This window comes from Caretta caretta, chromosome 9 (genome assembly GCF_965140235.1).
Source record: "Caretta caretta isolate rCarCar2 chromosome 9, rCarCar1.hap1, whole genome shotgun sequence".
NCBI lineage: Eukaryota > Metazoa > Chordata > Testudines > Cheloniidae > Caretta > Caretta caretta.
This window is the reverse complement of record NC_134214.1, coordinates 87695188-87716444: the sequence shown is the minus strand read 5'-3', so window position 1 is coordinate 87716444 and position 21257 is coordinate 87695188. Positions and strand designations below refer to the sequence as shown.

At 40.2% G+C, this 21257-nt stretch overlaps 1 protein-coding gene and 1 long non-coding RNA gene across 14 annotated transcripts in view; one reads left to right on the top strand and one right to left on the bottom strand.

Moving 5' to 3' along the window:
- TENM1 (teneurin transmembrane protein 1) overlaps positions 1–21257 on the bottom strand; it is a 1415133-nt gene that overhangs the window by 372540 nt on the left and 1021336 nt on the right. The gene's annotated exons all lie outside the window — the stretch shown is intronic.
- On the top strand, positions 3787–18475 carry LOC125642129 (uncharacterized). The gene is made up of 6 exons (XR_007358306.2): positions 3787–4116; positions 12605–12765; positions 14460–14535; positions 15693–15825; positions 16724–16955; positions 18234–18475. It is a non-coding gene; the product is annotated as an uncharacterized LOC125642129 (long non-coding RNA).

The window sequence follows — 21257 nt, the reverse complement described above, 5'->3', positions numbered from 1 at the left end:
TCCAGCAGCAGTGCTCTGGGCGAGCAAATACCTACACTGGAGCAAGCACTTGAAGAGGAATTACAGCAATAAGGTTCCTGTGATACTTCCAGAGGATAAGTATCAAAAGGACTCAAACAAAATCAAAATCTCTCCAGACCTTAACAAAGTTTGCACCTGTGCTGTGAGTGCACCTGAAGCAAAACTGGAATTTATCAGAAGTTAGGACACAAATGGAATACAGCTTGACATAATACTAAGGTATGTCTACAGAGCAGCTGGAAGGGTGCATCCTTTCAGGTCGACAGACACCACTTAGTTCTGCTTGAGCTAGTGTGCTATAAATAGCAGTGTGGCCCCGTGGTAAGGGCAGTGGCACAGGCTAGCCGTCCAAGTACTGTCCCATCTGATCGCCTGGGTACATACTCAGGCAGCCAGAACAAGCCACTGCCCAAACCACCGTGGCCGCACTGATACTTTTAGCATGCTAGCTTGAGCAAAGCTAGCACATGTCTGTGTACCCATGCTGGGAAGCATGCTCCCAGTTGCTGTTTGGACATATCCTAAGAAACCAGGCTCATATTTTTAAACTTGAGTGTTTAAACTTAGGCAAGTTTAAATAAGTGGATTGATTTTCAGAACTGCCAAACACGCTCAGCTCCCATTACCTTCCCATTGACTTCAATGGGAGCTGTCAGCACTCTGAAGATCGAGCCATTTATTTAGATCAGTAATACTTAGACCTCAGTGGCTCAGGAGCCAAATTAGCAATCAACTTTAATATTATATATTTTTTATTTTAATTTTTATATACATCTCATAGCAAAATAATAATACTTGGTCAGTCATTTTATCAACTACAGTTGGTTAATAACATAGTTAAAGTATCCTCATTGGTTAATAATTAAATCACACAACGTTTTAATATCCTGTGCTCCAAAGAGTCGCAAGAGATGCATAAAAGAGCCACGTGTGGCTTGTGAGCCTCAGTCTGAGTATCACTGATTTAGATTTATCAATATGTATTTTGGTACCTAGCTTTGGGATACCCAAATTGGAAAATTCTGGTATAGATTTATTGTTTGACCTTCATATTTTTTATCTGGAACAAAGACAACCTCATAGTCAATGTTTACCAAATAACAGACAACAGATCACTGGCTAGTAAACAGATTCACTCAGGATGTTGCCTGCTGCCATTTGAAAAGGAGAACATAGACACCTGCTCTTTACAATGACTACAACAGACACATGAGAAGGAAAAAGGCCACCAATAACATGAAGTTTACCATAGTCCAAAATATTTTTAGTTGATTCTTCAAGAGTGTTTAGTTTTAAGTCAGGAAACTCAAAAGTACTGATAATAACCATAGCAGGTAGATCACTGGCTTGAGAGATACCTTGGTACAGGAAACTATAAACGTTTGAATAAATTAGCTAGAGAAACCATGACAAGTCAAAGAATTAGAAAGTGAAGTAACTTGTCCGAAATGTACTAGACCATGAAAAATACAAGATGAATGGATGATGTATTAGTACAGGGGTGGGCAAACTTTTTGCCCCGAGGGCCACATCGGGTTTCCAAAATTGTATGGAGGGCCAATCCCGACCCCTATCTGACCCCCCTTGCTTCCTACCCCCTGACGGCCCTCCCGGGGACTCCTGCCCCATCCACCACCCCCTGCTCCCTGTCCCCTGACTGCCCCCCACCGCCCCATTCAACCCCTCCTCTCATTCCTGACTGCCCCCCATGGGAACCCTGCCCCCATTCAACCCCCCTCTTCCTCGTGCTCTGACCACCCCGAACACTAGCCATACCCCCGGCCCCTGACACCCCCTTGAACTCTCATGCCCTCTATCCAACCCACCCTGCTCCCTCACCGCGCTGCCTGGAGCACTGGTGGAGGGCGGTGCTACAGCCGCGCAGCACAGAGCACTGGGTCAGGCTGGGCTCTGCAGTCCCCCCCGCACCCGCCCAGAGCATTGTGCTGGCGGCGCAGTGAGCTGAGGCTGTGCGGGAGAGGCCAGGGGCTAGCCCCCCAGGCCAGGAGCTCAGGGGACCGGGCCGAAAAATCCTGCGGGCCACATCCCGCCTCTGTATTAGTGGGTACCCATATATAATTTAAAAGTTTCTGATACTGAGTAGCATGGGATTTTGAGGTAGGAGAGAAAACGTGCAGCCTAGTGGCCTTCCATTATTGCTTCATCCTTTACTTTCTGCTCTTATGTCCCAATGTTCAGCTGTGCACCTCGGAGACTTCTGAACTTTTGCCATAATTCCTGGTTCTGCCAAGGAACTGTCTGATCAATGATACTTGCAAGAATCAAGTTCTGAGCCTCCACAGCAGCAGAGAGTACTCTAACCCAAAGAAAATAAATCAATCAAAAAGGTAACATAGCTCAGTAACAAATTAGCCTATACTAACCCTGGAAACTCTTCCATACCTGCAGAAAAGTCTGGCTCGAGCAGATAAGAACTTGAGTTGTGTATCACTTGCAGTATTTTGTCCCACCTTATAAAAAATTGACAGAGTAGGAAGTGAACTAATTGAGGTGAAGGAGACAGTGACATAAACGGAATTCTAAATGTAATTAAAAAGTGATCAGAAAAGAAACACAGAAGAAAGAGCACTCATAACTCCAAAAGGCCCCAGGGAAATGCCAGATCCCAAGTATGACCTTTAATAAGAGTGTGAGCAAGTACATACTAAACTAGATTCAAAGACACTACAAACACTGTTAAAAGAGTCCATGTAGTCATCAGTACAGATATTAAAGCCATTTTCCACCAGAAGACAGAAGGATATGTCGGCAGGTTCACTTTTTGTATCTCTAACTATAAAATACATAAATAGGAGTTTTAGGACTGGGGAGCAGGAAAATACAGGGCCCAATCCTGCAATACTTACTTACTTGATTCATTCTTACTCACAGCAGAAGTCCCAGTAGAACAGGATTATTAGCGACAAGTGACTGTTGCAGAATTGGACTAATAATTGTGTTTGAATTCTTCTAGTATTTCTGCTGCAAAAACACACATGGCACTATCCTTATATTAGTTTGCTTCAATCACTGTAGCAGCAAATACTTCATATATTGTTGGAATATCTTACATTTTATTTAAAAAAGAGTCACAATAAATCCTGAAAACAACCTTGATCTAACAAGTACCCACAATATTTCTTTAGTGCCAAACCCCAGAGTCTTTGAAGGGTTTAAGTGATGAGGTCTGCAGGATTTGGCTCTTATTTTTTTCAGTTTTAACTATTATACAGAAAGCAGATAGCAACAACCAAATAGATACAAGTTGCTATACAATTAGGTAATGAATTGTTTTCAAACTAGCAACCATTTTAGAAGTAGCTGTTTAAATATCCTTTTATCAAAGATTTTTCTATCTAAAGGACAGTTTTATGTTTAAAATAGACCTCAAAGCTCATTTCTGTTTTTTCGACCTATTGAATTTGTTTTGTGCAAACCTGCCGAGTTCAGAGCGTTCACGTGAAGCAGTTTCCACATAGAGCACAAGTCACCTGTGGATTTTGCCTTTTTTCACAGTATCTAATATCTGGCATTTCATTCCTCTACCAGCTGCTTCAACAATTCCTGAGGTGCCTCTTCTCCTACAGTGTCTGATATTAGATACAGGGGTGACAAAGCAGATGGGAAGTAAACAGAGCAGCTGAACAGAGATGCTGGCAGAGGATTCAAGCAGCAAATCCAGATGTGGCTATGAGGTTACAAAATATTTGTTTTTAAGGGCCTGCATGAATTCTCTTTAAAGTAATAGCAAGACTTCCACTGACTTAGATGGGAGTTAGACCAGCCTGAAGGCTCAATCCTAGAAAATGCTGAGCATTCAGATCTGATTAAGCAAAGCACTTAAGAATGGGATTAAATGCTTTTACTGGATCAGGCCAGAGAGCTGAACACTTTACAAGACTGAGCCCTAAATTACTAAAGGGAGAGACCTCCAGCATCTCCTACAACTGATGGAATTTCAAACTCCAAGAAGAATGGGTGGTCATGTTGCTTGAATAAGAGAGAAAAGCTGGATTCCTATATTGGAAAATACTGAAAAAGGAGAACTGTGAACTGTAAGAGAGAATATTATAAACAACTCTCTCATCACGCAAAGTAAGTCTGATATGTCAATAAGTCTGATTTGTTTGGAGTGCAAGCTCTCATTTATATATTTTCATGATAAGCAAGCTCAGAAAAGCATTTTCCAGAGTGTTCCAGCTTTACCTCAAATTGAAATTAATAATACCATCAATGATGAAAAGCAACATTTTGGTAAAGTCTAATAACCATTTCTAAGAGAGAGACAGTAGGAAGTTTGCTGTATAAAAGGAGACAAAGTTTATTTCATTAGTCTGCTTGACTAGACTTCTAGAGTCATATCTGACAAATTTGTGAAGCTGGTTTTCAGGGTAATTTTTAAAAAGAACAATACTATGTAATTATGAAACGTTATAAACTTTGCTATAAATGTTACCAAACATACAAAACACTTCTAACACAAAAGGTAGATTATTTTTTATTGAATTTTTGGCCTTTTCATATGTGACTGATGTCCTTTTATCAATACTATTGCTGTTGCAGTTTCTTTTTATTTACAACTTTTGTTAATCTTGATAATATATTATTAGTTACAAAGAACATAATTTACTCTCCTTTTTATCTTCTGTGGGATTTATTATGCATTAAAATTGAAAAACATTTTACTCCCCAAAATTCCTCTGAAGCAGTCATAAAATTATACCAAGATATGCATACTTGTGTTTGTGAGCAACATTATTTCATTCAACCAACAAGCCAAAGCAATCCCATTACTACAGATGATGTGAAAAGATTTTTACTGTTTTTTTAATCCATACAATCAATCCCCTGAAAAACTTTAAAATACTTCACAAATTTGAAGAGTCAAATAGAAATATATACAAGACTAAGCATTCAACTGACCAAAAATATCACCTAAATCAGAGTGCAAACATATAAACATGGGAAAGGGAAAACTATTTATGGCCAATGCATGAAAAAAGGTATAGCCCTAGTTACTCAACTCAGCTAGTCAGAAGGCTGCACCATCAGCAAACGGCAGAAGTCAGTAAGGACAGATTAAAGTGAACATTTAAAGTTGTTGCCTCTTTGGGTATGTCTTGTTTAATGACGTTGATAGAATTTTCAAAGGTAGAAGGTTCTTGGAGTTGTTTGGAAGGCAGGGAGGTGATGGTGGATCCCATAATGCCACTGACTTCCCCCACAATCATACAGACCATTTGTGTACTGTAGTAGGCTTAACCAGCCCTTCACCTGCATGCAAGGTGCTATATTTAATTATCATTAAATCTGGTATAATGAGACTGGGCATTCTAATAGACCAAACCCACATGCCACAAGGAAAGAACCCTCAGACATTGATTTAACCAACAATTTACATAACCTATCACTCCTTCCAGGAATAACTAGCAACGATACCACATAGCACAAGCTGGGATCCCCCACTCTCAGGTTAATATGTTGAAAAGAAAATCATCAGACGTAATGTCTGAAAGGTCACCCTATACGGGGATAAAGCACAGAATTGACATAATGCTATCATGCCCTACTGTCTTGGTACCCAGGGACTGGGTACCAGAGCATAAAACACAGAAGAGGTTGCTGATGGAGTGACACTTATGTTCCAGCAGCAACAGCACAGAGGGGTCAGGCTAGGCTGCATAATAATAGCAGTGACATCAAGTGGAGAGCACAATTGGAGTGATGGTAAGACAAACAGGAAAGCAGTTGCGTCAGTTCACCTGTCCCTCTTTATAGGTGCAACACCATCTGGAGTTGGACCATCATTTAGTAAATGACTGTTCCTCCTTCAGTTTTCAGATTTTTGCAGATAAGAGGTAAAACTAAAGTGACATTTTCTACATACAATATTGATTTATACAATGTAAACAGAAACCTGAGGAATATTTGTCCTTGAATATATTTCTTTTCTGGAAAACTACTGAACTACAAAAGTCTAGAAAAAGGAGACACTTATCTGTGTAAGACGGCTTCTTCTTGCATTTTTAAAGGAATAATACAGAAAGCAAATGGAAATACCTAGGAGACCCCGACTCTTCACAACCAGACAAGAACAAGAGTGCCAGTGTGGAGTAATGAAATAGACTTGAGCGACGGAGCCTAACATGGGAAAAAAGTATAGAATGGGAATGAAAGAAGAAAGAAACACTCTGTACATGTTTCCTTTCAAAACTGTTATGTAAAGCTATGGTGGCCCCAAACTGCAGACCTGTAACATTCACCTTTCATTAAATGTTGCATGCACAACAAATCACCATCTATGCTGGACCCTTGGAGTCACTTTGAATATCCAGGTAGTCCAAGCCAGTTGATTTTCTGAGTGTACCATTTATGGGAAGAAAGCCAACCTCTAATAATGGTACTACAATTTAAAAAACAAACAACCAAGAGGACATTTTTAAACTCACATCATGGAGGTCCTTGGGAATCAGGCCCACAAACTAAATACAAAGCTGAATAAATCATTCATAATACACATTTCATCTGTTGAACATAGCTTCTTTTTTTGTTCATGCAGTATCAGTGAGTAGGCCATAATTTCATTGAAATTATTCATTATTCAAATGTATTTGAATTTTTTCCTCAAATATTTTTACTCTAAGGATTGACTGCAAACAGTTTGATGTGAATATTCAGTACTCACTATTCAAAATTCAAACATATTCCAACCTTACATACAGAGGCACAATCTCATTGATATCAGTGGGAGTTGTGTCCCTATATTTGAAAGCAAGACTGATCCTTCGATAATCACTGTAAATAAACTTTTTTCTTTTTTAAAGCTCCAATAGTATGGTTTCAATACACTTCTACACTCTGCAAATTCTTGGTACAAGCTATGTTATGTTTCCTGTTATCCTTATTATATGTGAAGAAATGTTCCAAGTAATCATGATCCTCCTCTTACTTATACTGATGTAAATCAGAAATAACTCTGTTGAAATCAGGAAAATCACAAGTGTAAAACTAGTGTAAGTGATAGAAGAATGAAACCCTATGACTCTTACAGTCCTACCTAACCTGAAAAAGACTGTGCAGCTTGAAAGCTGGTCTCTTTCACCAACACAAGTTGGTCCAATAAAAAGCATTACCTCACTCACCTTGTCACTTCTACAAGTGTACGCTTCTACAGTATATAAGATGCATGCACCTGTAGTCTCAGTTACTCAGTCAAAGCACTCAGCAACACACAATATAAAACCTCACATATGCTACTTTCAGTACAGACAGAGGTAACTAATAAATGCAAAATGTTCATATCATTGTGTGATGGCGTATACCAGACCTTCTCAGGCCCCCTGCTGGAGGCCAGCCACACCCCAACCCAAAAAAAGGCAGTGGAAAGGGTCCTGCAAGCTGCCCAGAGTGTCTGTGAGGGACACAGCCAATCAGGGCCCAGCAGTCTAGTAGAAGAAGAGCTGCAGGCCAAAGGGAGTTCAGTTTTTTGCTGGAACTGTAGGAATGTGGCCGGCTGACAGAGCTACAGGACCTCAGAGGAGGTAGTGCTGCCAGAAGCCAGGGAGAGCAAGAAGCAGCCCTGAGCTGGTTGCGGGGACTCCATCAGGACGAGGTCCTGAGGTACGGCTGAAGATGACACAGGGCTATGGGGAAGTGGCCCAGGGAATTAGAGCAGCAGTCTGACTTAGATAAAGGGACACAGCCAATAGCTGCTATATACAGGGTCCCTGGGCTGAGACCTGGAGTAGTGGGCATCCCCCACAGCTCCCATTAGCCACTGGGGAAGTGGCCTGAACAGTGAGGCACCCCAGAGGGGAGAACTGAACTATAGTGGCCCAGCTGGAGAGCTGTAGCCAGGAAGCCCCAAGAGGGGGAAAGACATGGTCTTCGGGGGGAGCCCTGGGGCGCTGCTCTATCCCAGAGGAGGGACTGTCAGAGAGAGAGAGAGAGAGAGAGAGAGAGTGCGAGTATGTGCAGGTCAAGGGGGTGCTCACAAGAAGTGAGTGCACCCCGTTACACACTGTCATCATAATATACCTACTTCTTCTGCCAGGCCAAAAACTGAACAAAGAACTAACTTTTGGACAACAGGTTTTCAGTGCTATGACCCTGAAGCCTGAAGCAGCTAGAAATCATAGATCATGCACAAGATCACTGAGAATTGTTCCCACAGCTAGTTTCATAAGTGGACAATTCTGCTAAAACCTAAGGCTCAAATTTCCTAAGCAAGTATTTGTTCTGATACTAAACATTATGTACTTTTCAACATATTCAAGTTGAACAAAGAAACTTTTATACTAAACAATCAATCATTTTACTCTTCTGCTTTGTCATTTTTTTTTCCTTTGCCAGTAATTTGAGGTGATGTGGAGTGAAAGGATGGTTTGAGTTACAGTAAAGAAAAGGAAGGAAAGAACTGATAGGAAAGATAAGTGAGAAGAAGGGAGAGACTGAAGGGGGAACAGACACTGAAAGAAGAAAATGCAGAAAAAAAGATGAAGGAGAAAATGCCTTGTCCTTTTGCTATCTCCCCTCCACTTTGCCCTGGAGTCAGATTAAGATTAATTCTACCACTCGTGACAGTTTTAAATATCCGATGTTATACATCATGTCAAAAGGGCTAGAAATAGAAGCTTTTTAACACTGGAAAGGGGAGATTTCTAGCTTTCAAAGAGGATTCAATGTCCTCGCTCATTAGCCCTGGTATTGCCTACAACAGTGGTTTTCAAACTTTTTTTCTGGTGACCCAGTTGAAAAAATTGTTGATGCCAGTGACCCAATGGAGCTGGGGATGACGGGTTTGGAATGTGGGAGGGGCTCAGGGCTGGGGCAGGGGTACGGGAGGGCATCAGGGTTCTGGGTGCAGGCTCTAGGGTGGAGCAGAGGATGAGGCATTTGGGGTGCAGGAAGGGGCTCCGGGTTTGGGGGGCTCAGGGCTGTGGCAGGGGATTGGGGCACAGGGTTGGGGTGCGGGCTTACCTCAGGTGGCTCCCGGTGGCGGCACAGCAGGGGTGCAGAGGTAGGCTTCCTGCCTGTCCTGGCACCATGGACTGCGCTGTGCCCCAGAAACAGCCAGCAGTAGGTCCGGCTTGTAGGTGCAGGTGCATAAGTGTCTCCGCACGGTTCTCGCCTGCAGGCACTGCCTCCCAGTTCCCATTGGCTGGTTCCTAGCCAATGGGAGTGCGGAGCCAGTGCTCGGGGTGGGAGCAGCCCACGGAGTCCTGTGCCCCCCACACCTCACCTAGGAGTCGGATCTGCTGCTGGGTGCTTCCAGGGTGCAGCGTGGTGTCAGAACAGATAGGGACTAGCCTGCCTTAGCCGGGCAGCACCGCTGACGGGACTTTTGATGGACCGGTTGGCAGTGCTGACCAGAGCCGCCATAACCCAGTACCTTCCATTCCTACAATACTGGAACTTAAAATCAAAGTGACAATCATCCATGGAGAAAGCTATTTTTAGGCAATATTTCTCTCCCTTTATCTCATGGTAACCACAGGCCTCCAGCTTTACAGACCAATCAAGACAAAAATGGTTCTAATAATATTTTATAAATTACACTGCCTAGATTTTACAATTAATTCCTGATACTAGCAGAACTAAACTGTATAAAAATAATACATGATTCTATGCTTGCCTATGAAAAACTATTTCAATAATTATGGGTCTCTTTCTTTCGCTAATACTGATGACAGTTAAGAGTATGTACAAGAAGAGACTATATTCCAGAGCATGAAAAGGAGGTCTATAACAAAGTGCCATTGACTTCAACAAAATGGGAGCAGAGCTGGGTCCTTTACATACAAAGTGTCATAGGGTTGTTTCTCTGAATCACAGAGAAAAGAAAGAGACCTAACTAGTCAGTTTTGTTAACTACATGTATGTCTTTGAAGGGGAAAAAAAGTTGTGCATTTCCAGCATCTAATTCCTTCTAAATGTTTAAAGTACACGTCAAGTCTATTTTGATCATCATATAAGCTCTAAAGAATCGCTTGTACATTTTATAGACTACCAAGACATTTGCAAAAGGAGGCCACTTCTTTTGTATAACAGTTAATTGTGTTTCCACTTAGTATGAATTGTTTACTTTTATTACTTACCCATATCTTGAATATTACAGAAAGAAGCTATACAAGTCCGTTTGTCAAATGCCAAAAGTAAATTTCTACAATTAATCCATAAAAAGAGAATTAAGTTTCCCCACTTTAGAATTAGAAAAAACCTGCTGCTGATTAATTGAATGCATTAAGAAATTAACACACCAGTAAATGATTGATCATTACAATTATCTGAATTTGCATTGAATCCTAAGAAATGACTGAGAAATCCAATTCTTTGGTATTTTTAGTTAAATTATGCTATTCTGAAAAGATTAAGATCTTACTATAAAATTTAATCATTTGAAAAAAGAAAAGGAGTACTTGTAGCACCTTAAAGACTAATAAATTTATTTGAGCATAAGCTTTCGTGAGGGGAAACACCGAGGGGAAATATGATAACAGTTTTCAAGTACATAAAAAAGGTTGTTACAAGGAGGAGGAAGAAAAATTGTTCTCCTTAACCTCTGAGAATAGGCCAAGCAGGAATGGGCTTAAATTGCAGCAAGGACAGTTTAGGTTGGACATTAGGAAAAGCTTCTTGTCAGGGTGGTTATGCACTTGATTAAATTGCCCAGGGAGGTTGTGGAATCTCCATCATTGGAGAATTTTAAGAGCAGGTTAGACAAAAACATGTCAGGGATGGTCTAGATAATACGTATTCCTGCCATGAGTGCAGGGGACTAGACTAGATGACTTCTTGAGGTCCCTTCTAGTCCTACAATTCTATGATTACAGTCTGTGCTTGCTGAGTCAGCTGCTGTATACGACTCAGCCTCTGTGCCTCAAAATCAATACAGCAGTGAATCTCGAACTAAGTAACCTCATCGTTGACTACTGCTTGCCAGAGTGATCTGTCTGTTGCTGACAACTCCCACCTGTCAATGTCAATGTTGCACTGTTTCACATTATGCTTCAGTGTGTTCTTCACAAATTTCTTGTGGCCACCTTGTATGCTGTTGCCCACTTTCAGTTCACCATACAGCAACTGCTTTGACATTCTGGTGTCACTCAGTCTCAACACATTACCAGCCCACCCTAATTGTGATGCAATAAGGATGGCATCAATCCCTACGGCAGTGGTACTCAATCTTTTGTATCTTTCACATAGCAAGCTTCTGAGTGTGACCCACCCCCCTTAAAAATTAAAAACACTTTTTTATACGTTTAACACCAAAATAAATGCTGGAGGCAAAGTAGGGCTTGGGTTGCAGGCTGACAGCTTGCGACCCCCCATGTAATAACCTCCTGACCCCCAGTTTGAGAACCCTGCCCTATGGTGTGACTGATACAGTCAATTATTGGTAACTTTTTATCCTTCCATTAGATACAGAACATAGCATGCAGATGTCATAAATGGAACTTATGTAGAAGCTTAATGTGATGCTTATAGCAGATTTAGCTTTCTCACCCATATAACAAGTTGGACAGCACAACTGCTTTATAGACTTTTAACTTGGTTTGAAGCTTAACACCATGTTGTTGCCAAACTCTGTCTGATATTACAGCAAATGATGAACTCATTTTGTTGACACCACTTGTGAGCTTCTTGTCTAAAGAAACATCATTGGACAAAATACTACCAAGATAAGTCTGTAGCAGCAGTTAGCTGTGTGTTTCTGATGGTGACTTTTGCTTTTGTGTAGGGTTTCCCTTGTGCAGGTTGATATATGACTGCTATCTTTTTCAGATTGTCAGCCTACACATTTCTGCAGACTCTGTGAATCTGTCTTTAATCAACTGTATATCTTCTAGAGCATGTTCCTCTAGAGCACCATCACTGGCCAACAGCAGTTCATGAAATTGCCTCAAAGACCATTGTGGAAGATGGCAGCCTGTTCACATAAAATAATTTTCCAGAGGATCGGAAACGTATCCAGATACCAGCATTCAGGTCTCTTGTAGCATCATCAAGCAATGCTGCATAGAAGAGTAAACAAGTGGACCAATTACGCAGCCCTGCTTAATGTCATTAGTAATAGGAAATTGGTCAGACAGAACACCATGTACGCAAACTCATTCAAGCATTCCACTGCGAAATAGCCTCAGAATGTTGGTGAATTTTTCTGGACAACCAAACTTACACAATAATTGCCAACGCCTGTTCTACTGAGCATGTCATATGCTTTAGCCAGGTCAATAAAGACAGTGTGTAAAGGTTGTGTTTCTATTGTCTGCATTTCTCCTGCATCTGATGGGCTACAAATATGATGTCTGCTGTTCCTTGTGTTAGCCTAAAACCGCATTATGACTCCAGTAGCATGTGATTAACAATGTTGCATACCAAACAATCAGAGAGTACTCTAGTCAGAACCCTTCTGGTGAGGGAAAGTAATGAAATACCGCCACAAGTACCATAGCCAGACAGTGACAATGGTGGTGTTTTTGAAGTCTTGTGATATGTCTTCAGTTCTCCATATACTGTACTAAAAATAGGCCATGCTGTTCCCTTAGCAGGATTTCACCTCCAAACTTGAACATTTCTGCAGGAATACCATCAGATCCAGAAACTCTGCAGTGCTTCCCGGCACTGATTCTCAGCGCTGACTTTGTCAAGGAGCAGGACTGCACTAATGCTGTAATTACGGTGTTGGCTGATCCACTACTCTTATTAAGGCCTTGTCTGTGATGTTGGAAGTGTGTTCTAAAGGTAACTGAAATGCTCCAAAAGATTTCTCCTTTGTCAGTGATAAGTGTTAGGCTGTCCACACTCTTCAAAGGTACAGTAATGGTATGTATAAGACCATAAAAGTCTTTCAAAGCAGCCTAGAAGTCTTTGGTCACATGATGATCAGCATAGCCCTGGATTTCAACTGCCATAGTCCCATTGATACTGTATGTGTCTAAGCTTAGATTAGATGTCAAGACACAGATGCCTGTGTGTTACATCTGTGCCTACAGGGACATGGGGTACGTCGTCGAATTCTTGTATCTCATGTTTTAAGGGCTGCATCCCTTTTTTATTTCATCATGACCTTTCAACAGCAGTACGTGCTTTTGAAAGAATGAGGTTTGATTACGTTTATTCCCTACAGCAAGACACTTCTACTGCAGATCGTTCAAAATGCAGCAACATGTTTTTTCACTAGCTTGAGCGATTGTGATCACATTATACCTAACTCGTCGTGATTAGATATACATCCTACAAGGTAGTGGAATGACCTTAGATTGGCCGTTCTTAGTTTTGTGAAGCTGTTTGTTTTATTCTGTTGTTGTGCAGCAACCTAAGAACTTCCGCAACTTTAATGCTTGAAAAATAAGTTATAAGAACTTCTTTATTATGAAATGTGCATGCCTGTATTTATTTGGCTTATTCAATAGCCATTGTTAGTTTTTCTCTTTGATATTCCCCTTGTATTAAGTGCATGAAGTTGATTTGCTTTAAAGGACTTTAGCAAGAAGTAATTGTTTTGTATGATTTGACTGTATTTTAATATTACATGAAACATAAATCAGCATGTAGATTATATTTTGTAAGAGTACCCCATCTTCATGGAATCCAGGAACTTGGCCCTGATGCTAGGATATGACAGAGATTCTCCTTTTCTTTCTATGCACCATTCCTTTATATAGTCTTTGGAGCACAAGGTGTTCTGCCCACATTTCCTCCCCTCCCCAGCTCACCCTCTAAGCTATGGAGGCTGTGAAGGTATGGCTGACTTCATGCCACCTAGGAACTCTCTCACACCGAGAGAGTTCACAGCTGGCTGTTTAAGTCAGCTTTCTGGCCCCATGGGAGTTGTTGGAACAGTATGAAGAAACTGGAGCAGGCCATAGGACCAGGTCCTTTTGATAAAGAGAACAATTCTACTAAAGCCATTTATCAAGGTCCACATTAAACCATTCAGCCAATAGCACATGTGGCTGGAGGTGTGGAGTTCTCAGTCTGCCCCAAGGAGAGCTCTGGGAAAGAATGTGCTTTAGGAGGCACAATAATTGCTCCCCAGCACATGGGGGAGTACAAATGCTGCATTATCCCAGTTTGCCAAGATAACTCTGTAGTCTGATATGCAAGTGATGGGTTAGGGGAGGTAGGCATCAGCAGCATGACCCTGCCTTCTCTTCACTCTCAAGGGTGCAAGTAGACAGCAATTTTTTTTTACTCCCTTGAGCTAAGGAATTGGGATTGTCCCTAGTTCCTGCATATATGTTGTCACTACTCTTTGCAATGGGTAGGGACAACATTATCTTATGTATCTTCTTTCACATAAAAAGGGAATTCTTCTCCACAGCTTTCCATGATCCACTAGCTACATTGTTCATATTACCATTTTAATTATTGCTTACATTGTGTACTGGTGACTTTCACAAAACTATTTATATTTTCACCTACTTTTTTTTCAGTCTCAAACTTTAAGTGAACTTTGATTTCATCTCCAGAGAGAACTTATGGAACCTGCCCTTTCTCTAAAGGATACAGGTATGAAAATCTTAAATAAAGCGGGAAATATTTAACAGCATGTTCTTAAAGACAAAGTTTAACTCAAGACATCTGACTAGCTAGCTGCTGTACACAAGTCATTTGGATACCGTAATGTAAAGAATGACACATACAGAGAATGTAGCCATACTCTAATGTAAGTGGCTCAGGTTTGCAGCTCACAACAATATATACCAATGTTATTTGACTCACTAATCTTACAACTGAGCAAATTCCTAACAGCATTAATTGATTGTAGCAGCCGTCTTTGCTATTCACCCCCATCACATCATTGAATTCCAGAAAAAAAGTCAATACTAAGGTGTTGAACAATTGGCATAAATTCTTCGGTCATACTCCTTCCATCCCTTTCTTTTGGTTTGCTAAGGTGCTTCCACTGACTTGCAAAGCATTTTTAATAAATCACACAGACAATGGGAAATGGATTTGCTGAGCTCCTGCAATTGAAACCAAAGTTTACAGGAGCGACAAAGAATGGAGCGTCTCTGAAAATCAGATCCTGGGATTTTAATTAATGTGTGTGATTTACTTCAAATAAATCTCCACTTTTAAGTTCTGAAGCATTTGAATCTTAATATGAAATGTAATCTCTAACTGACCTATGATATACCCACCATGCTGCAGAACTATATTTAATTCAGGTAATGTCTTTTTCTGGCAGAGCTGGTTCCTGATATTTCTGTATTTGAGGGGTACAAAATATATGATCAAGAAACAGGGACTCAGGGAGAAAGGTTATCTGGCTCCAACAGTGTCTGGTGAAACAAGAAGAAAAGCAAATTTGATTTTATTCCCAATTCCAGAAAATAAGACAGCTCTCTTCTTTTGTCAAAAGAACTGACAGAAAAGGCAATTAACAAGAATATATGTATAAGAAGTTGGCCTCAGGGACAATTGCATAGTTGTTTACTTCATTCTATGTCCTACATACTATATTCCAGTCATTTTTTTTCAATATTCTTCCTTGTCATTAGTTCAGACTTCTGCATCCATTTCTGATAGATCTTCCCAAAGCACTTAGAAGTGTCAGAGAGGCTGCGCCTCTCCTTGTTTAGTAATGGCATGTTATAGATTTTCTGAGATCATTGGCATACTCTGAAAAACAGAATTCTAAACCAAGATGTGTCACTTACTAGGGCGGCTGGAAAACCATCAGATCCTAAGATTGTTGAAGAGACTTTTGAAGTTGGTTGAGTGTTCCTGGAAGAACTGATGTATACTGAAATTGGTGACTGAGACTAGGTTACTCTGTCACTCTGTTTTTGACTGGTAAGCTTTCTGACATTTTTATTCTGCTAAAAATTAGTGCATCTGAGAAGAGAATGGAAATTAGATTTCCTTTTACATTAGCACACTGCAAACTGGGTTTATGTTATTCTTTATTTGGGAGGCAGAACATATGTTTTATGCCTTCTGTTTGATTTATTAGCATAGGATGGAAAATGCACTGTGATCAGTGATACTTTGTTAAATGACTTAAATGTGCTCATATGTCTTGTGGATTTTCCTGGGTTTTCTTCTCTCCCTTGTATACTCCCTTGTTTGATTAAAACAATACTTATAAAGGAGGGTATAGTATTTCTGATAAGTAACTGGCAATTTTAGTGAGTTTATAGGTATCATTAAAAGTGCAGCATGACAGAATTGCTGATAGATGTTTTATGAAACCCTTGTGGGATGCTGTGATCCTAGAAAGTAAGAACCAATTTCAGGCTCGGGGGAAAAGAAAGGTCTATTTATTCCTTATTTTCTTATTTTCATTCTGGTGAAGAAAAGCATTGCTAAAACATTTTTTAAAATCAAGACACAAAAAAACCTACAAGTTTCCCTACCACAATTTTTACACATAGAAGGAATGAAAACTGCACAATTATTAGCCAAATCTTGTCATGTCTATACTACAATCTTAAGTTGACACTAGCTTCCTTCTGTTGGTGGTACACATCCTCACCAGGAGCGCTTCCACCAACTGAAGAGGGGAAGCATGGGCAGCTGAGAGCCAGGACACTCAGTTCTGCACAGCTCCCCAACGGGAGCCCCGCTGTCCTCCGGGGCTTCTCACCTCCCTGTTCCCCACTGGGAGTGGGGGGCTTTTTTCTTCCCTGTTCCCCACCGGGAGTGGAGGCAGGCAGCCACCTGGGGCTTCTCGCCTCCCCATCCCCAACAGGAGCTGGGGGGAAGCTGTCCAGGAAGTTATCGCCTCCAGCAGGAAGATCCAAGCCCAGAGTCTGGTCATGCTAGTGGGGAGCGGAGAGCCTCGATGGCAGCCTAATCCAAGACCCTGGGTGGCAGCCCAGCTTGGAGACGAGACCCCACAACAGCCTGACTGGGGAGCCAGTAGTCAGCTTTCTTGTCCATTTCAAGGCTCCAGTGGACAAGAATGACAGCCAACAGCAGATGTAAGTAACACAATGTCTATACAGACAATGTCAACTAACTAACTGTCACCCTGGGGGAGATGGAGTTATTATGTTGGTGTAGTAGGGCAATTAGGGCTTGTATTCTCTATGAGCTAAATCGATTTAGCAAGTCTGGTGAAGACGTAATAAGTCCATGGGAGAATGCTCTCCTGTCGATTTCAGTACTCCATCTCAACGAGACATGGAAGCTGTGTTGATGGGAGAGCGTCTCCTGTCAGCCTAGCACAGTGCAGACACCGCTGTAAGTTGATCTAAGCTATGTCAAGTTAAGTTATGTAACTTATGTAACTTAATAAGCGTAACTTAGATCGACTTACCTTGTTAGTGTAGACAAGGCTGTAACGTAGACACTGACATAGTTAGGATGACATAAACTGCCTTATGTTGACCTAACTCTGTAGTGTAGACCAAGCCTAAGTGGTATCATCTGTCTTCTTCAGAGTCTGCAGATACTCCCCTCTATATGAAAACAGTGATCCAGAAACTCTCAGATAAGGGAGGGAGCTACTCATCACATTGAACTTCTGTTGGGGGAATCAAGTCCATCACAAACTAGAGCAGCGGCTCTCAACCTTTCCAGACTACTGTACCCCTTTCAGGAGTCCGATTTGTGTTGCATACCTCCAAGTTTCACCTCACTTAAACTACTTGCTTACAAAATCAGACATAAAAATACAAAATTGTCACAGCACACTATTACTGAACAGCTGCTCACTTTCTTATTTTTACCATATAATTATAAAATAAATCAATCGGAATATAAATATCGTACTTACATTTCAGTATATAGTAAAAAGAGCAGTAAAAACAAGTCATTGTCTATGAAATTTTAGTTTGTACTGACTTCACTAATGCTTTTTATGTAGCCTGTTGTAAAACTAGGCAAATATCTAAATGGGTTGATGTACCCACCGGAAGACCTCTGCATACCCCTGAGGGTACACGTACCCCTGGTTGAGAACCATTGCGCTAGATGGTAGGTAGGTGCAAGCAGGTAGCCAAAAGAAGTAAAGCTACTGTGCAGCAACACACTCCTTAAAAGAAATGATGTAGCAGGAAGCCTAGACTTTACAACTGTACTATTTTCTTCTTCTTCTTTGGTCTTCCATGCAAGTTTCTGTGGGACAGGATGATATAAGGCTCATGAATTAGGGCTGTAATCTTATATTTCAAGTAAGTGAGAATATATTCTAGTGTTACGTATGTGATGTATTTAGAGGAAAAGCTGACTAAAAATTAGCCTCTTTACTTTTACAGGTCCCTCAGAAGCACCATGAGAAATAAAGCATTCGAAACAAACAGTGCATACTATACATGGGCCAAATGCTCACTAGTAGAATACGGAGAAAATTTATTGACCTTAATGAACTCACTGTGGATTTATACCAGTATGAGAGCAGAATTTGGTCCATTGTGTAAGTCAAGCTAGTTCCAGTTTACAGATGACAAAAAGGCACAATGACATTTTCCTGACATGACGATTTCTTGCCAAGACTTGTCAGCATGCCTTATATTCATGTCTTTGCAGATAAATAAAACTATTTCTGACTGGTCACATGAAATCCAAGTTCCATATGTTTAAATCTTCATTCTTGGTACGTATAAATTTGAACTCAAAGCGTAACTGAAACTGCATTCTCCATAACTAGGTTTCCTCTCTAACCTCTATTGCATTGTAGAATTAGAACACTTCTAAATGAATATCAGTCATAAAACTGCTATAGTGAGACTCTGACAGAGCATCAGAAGCAGGCAGAAATTAGGGCTTAGAATAAAACTGGTCTGGAAACTAGAGGGTCAAAATCTAAAGTCCTTACTTTGGCAACACTTACTGAGGTCAATGGGGGTTTTGCTTGAATAAGAATTAGGCCTTTATTACACACATTTAGCCCAGTTCAGCTGTTCAAAAGGGAATTTATACAAGTTTCTTCATTTTATTTGCCCTGCTAGTGATCTCATACTCTAGTTTTTGTCCTACAAATAAGAAATCTTATGTGACCCTCTGGTTAGGAATAGACAATGCCAAATCTTTTGTGACACATTCTAAAACCTTTGTTTTCCAGTATGGCTAGCTATGCTAATTTTTTCACACAAATTTACCAGCAAATATATGCTGCTTTTTCTTCCTGCACTATGGAATAATATCAGTTTGCCTGGCCCATAATGAAGCTCAATATATTTCTCTTGCCAGAAAATATATAAAAGTTTGGCTAACTAGAAATTTATCCCCATATGTTCATCCTGTTAAGGATCAATAACATTCATCATTCCAGTGACTCAATCCCAGATGCTTGTCCTGTCTGGAATTCACTCCTCTAAACTAGTATTTTTCATAATAGTATACATCAGTCTAAAAGGAATACAGCTTCTTTCTTTGCATCTCCAAAAACTGTAGGACTAGAGTTTTCTCTTATTTACATTCATGTAAATAAAGAGTAACTCCTTGAAGAAAATGGTTTTTTGCTGCCATAAAAATGTTATAAGTGAAATGAGAATAAGATCCATAGACTATACATCCTGCAAGGAAAAATTTTTCCATGCCAGAATCATCAAGATGCATCCTACCAGGAATCATCAATACATCTAGTGTGTCCAGCCAATTCTGCCCCGTCTCTTTAACTTGGATCATTATCGCTTTATTCATGACTGTTGTGATGTGTCTTTTTCCTTATCTATTAAGACACATTACATGGGTGGAATTCACAGGCCTTCTGAATTTACCTCCACTTCAATCCACTAATCATCACTTTTTCAAGACTGCATTTTGCTTCAGTGCTGGCTAATGGTTGGAGCAGGAGACAAAGTCAAGAGACAAGAGCTTTACTTCTGGCTCTGCCATTAACTCACTAAGCGACCATGAATATATTACGTAACAGTCTCTTTGCCTCAGTTTCCTTATTTATAAAATAGAGATAATAATACTTATCCACTTTTGTAAAGTACATTGAGATCCTCAGAAAATAGTGCTATATATCAGTGCAGGATATTATTATCTTCTTCCCAGGTTTCCACTAATATAAGCTAACAACATTCACAATCCTCTTTTGACAGTAATTACCAAAAAAAAAATTACATTTCACAAATAAAAGCTGCAAAATTAAAGATATGCCTAATGCAGAATGTCAGCAAAATTTTGATAGGTTCCAAATTCCAAATACACTCTTAGGACTTTGGAGTAGGTCAGACTCATAACTCAAAAGAGGCCTGTTTTTTTTCTGTTCTTGTTTGAATGCAAGCAAAGAAAGCAGATATCCCTAAGAACACTAGATCTCACAGCACTTCTATCATTAAAGATATGGCCTTTTGAAAGCTTGTTAGATTTTAATCAACAGAAGCTTATCTAACCCAACTCTGGAGCCAGATGCAAACTCTGCCTCCTTAGCCTAACTTTTGTTCGTTGAACAAATTCTTTGCGCAGCCACTTACATATTTCAAATCTGTATGACAGCTGGCATGTCAAACATATGGGCTGAATTTATGGCAGAACAAATCAATATGATTTACGCCAGCACAAAGATATGGGGATGAATTCCTGGCATTGAAAACCCGTATACAGTGTAATTCTTGGCAGAACAAACCTATACAATTACTGACTAGGACAATTATGTTGCATTAAATTTCTCACAAGAGAAAACTTTATTATAGGATTTCCAGTAAGACAAGAAAATTTTATCTCCATCCAGACAACTCAATATACTAGCATATATTATCAGGTATACCAGAAGTATTAACAAGTATTACATAAGAACCAATATGCACTGAATAATAATATATTGACAGACTCCATTTCAGGAAAGCATCTCTATTTAGAATGTCAATTAAGCAAGTGCTAACAGGCCAACCTTAACAGTGATGTTGTAAAGCATGTGCTTGGGGTCTTATGGTAATTTGCAGCAGGACAAGACTGTATGAATTTCAAGGAGAAAAAATTAGGTGCTTATAAGACAAACAGGACAGACGCCAACGATATCTCGTAAGAAATGAACTGAACATTAATCTAGGCAAGAAAAACATAGAGAACACATTCTTAATAAGCCATAATGCCTCCATGAGTCTTCAAGAAATACATCAGTTTTTGCAAATAATAAACCTGATTCCTAACAGGCCAATCCTGAACATGTGCGAGCAGGACAATCTGCTGTGTGATGACTTGCTGCAGAAATGCATACAAACGTTACCATTTCTAGCAAGGAAATCATAAGGAGTTAATCCTACAAGATTATTGGTGGAATTTTCTTATAAGACACAATTCTCGGAGGAATAAACCTATATAACATTAGG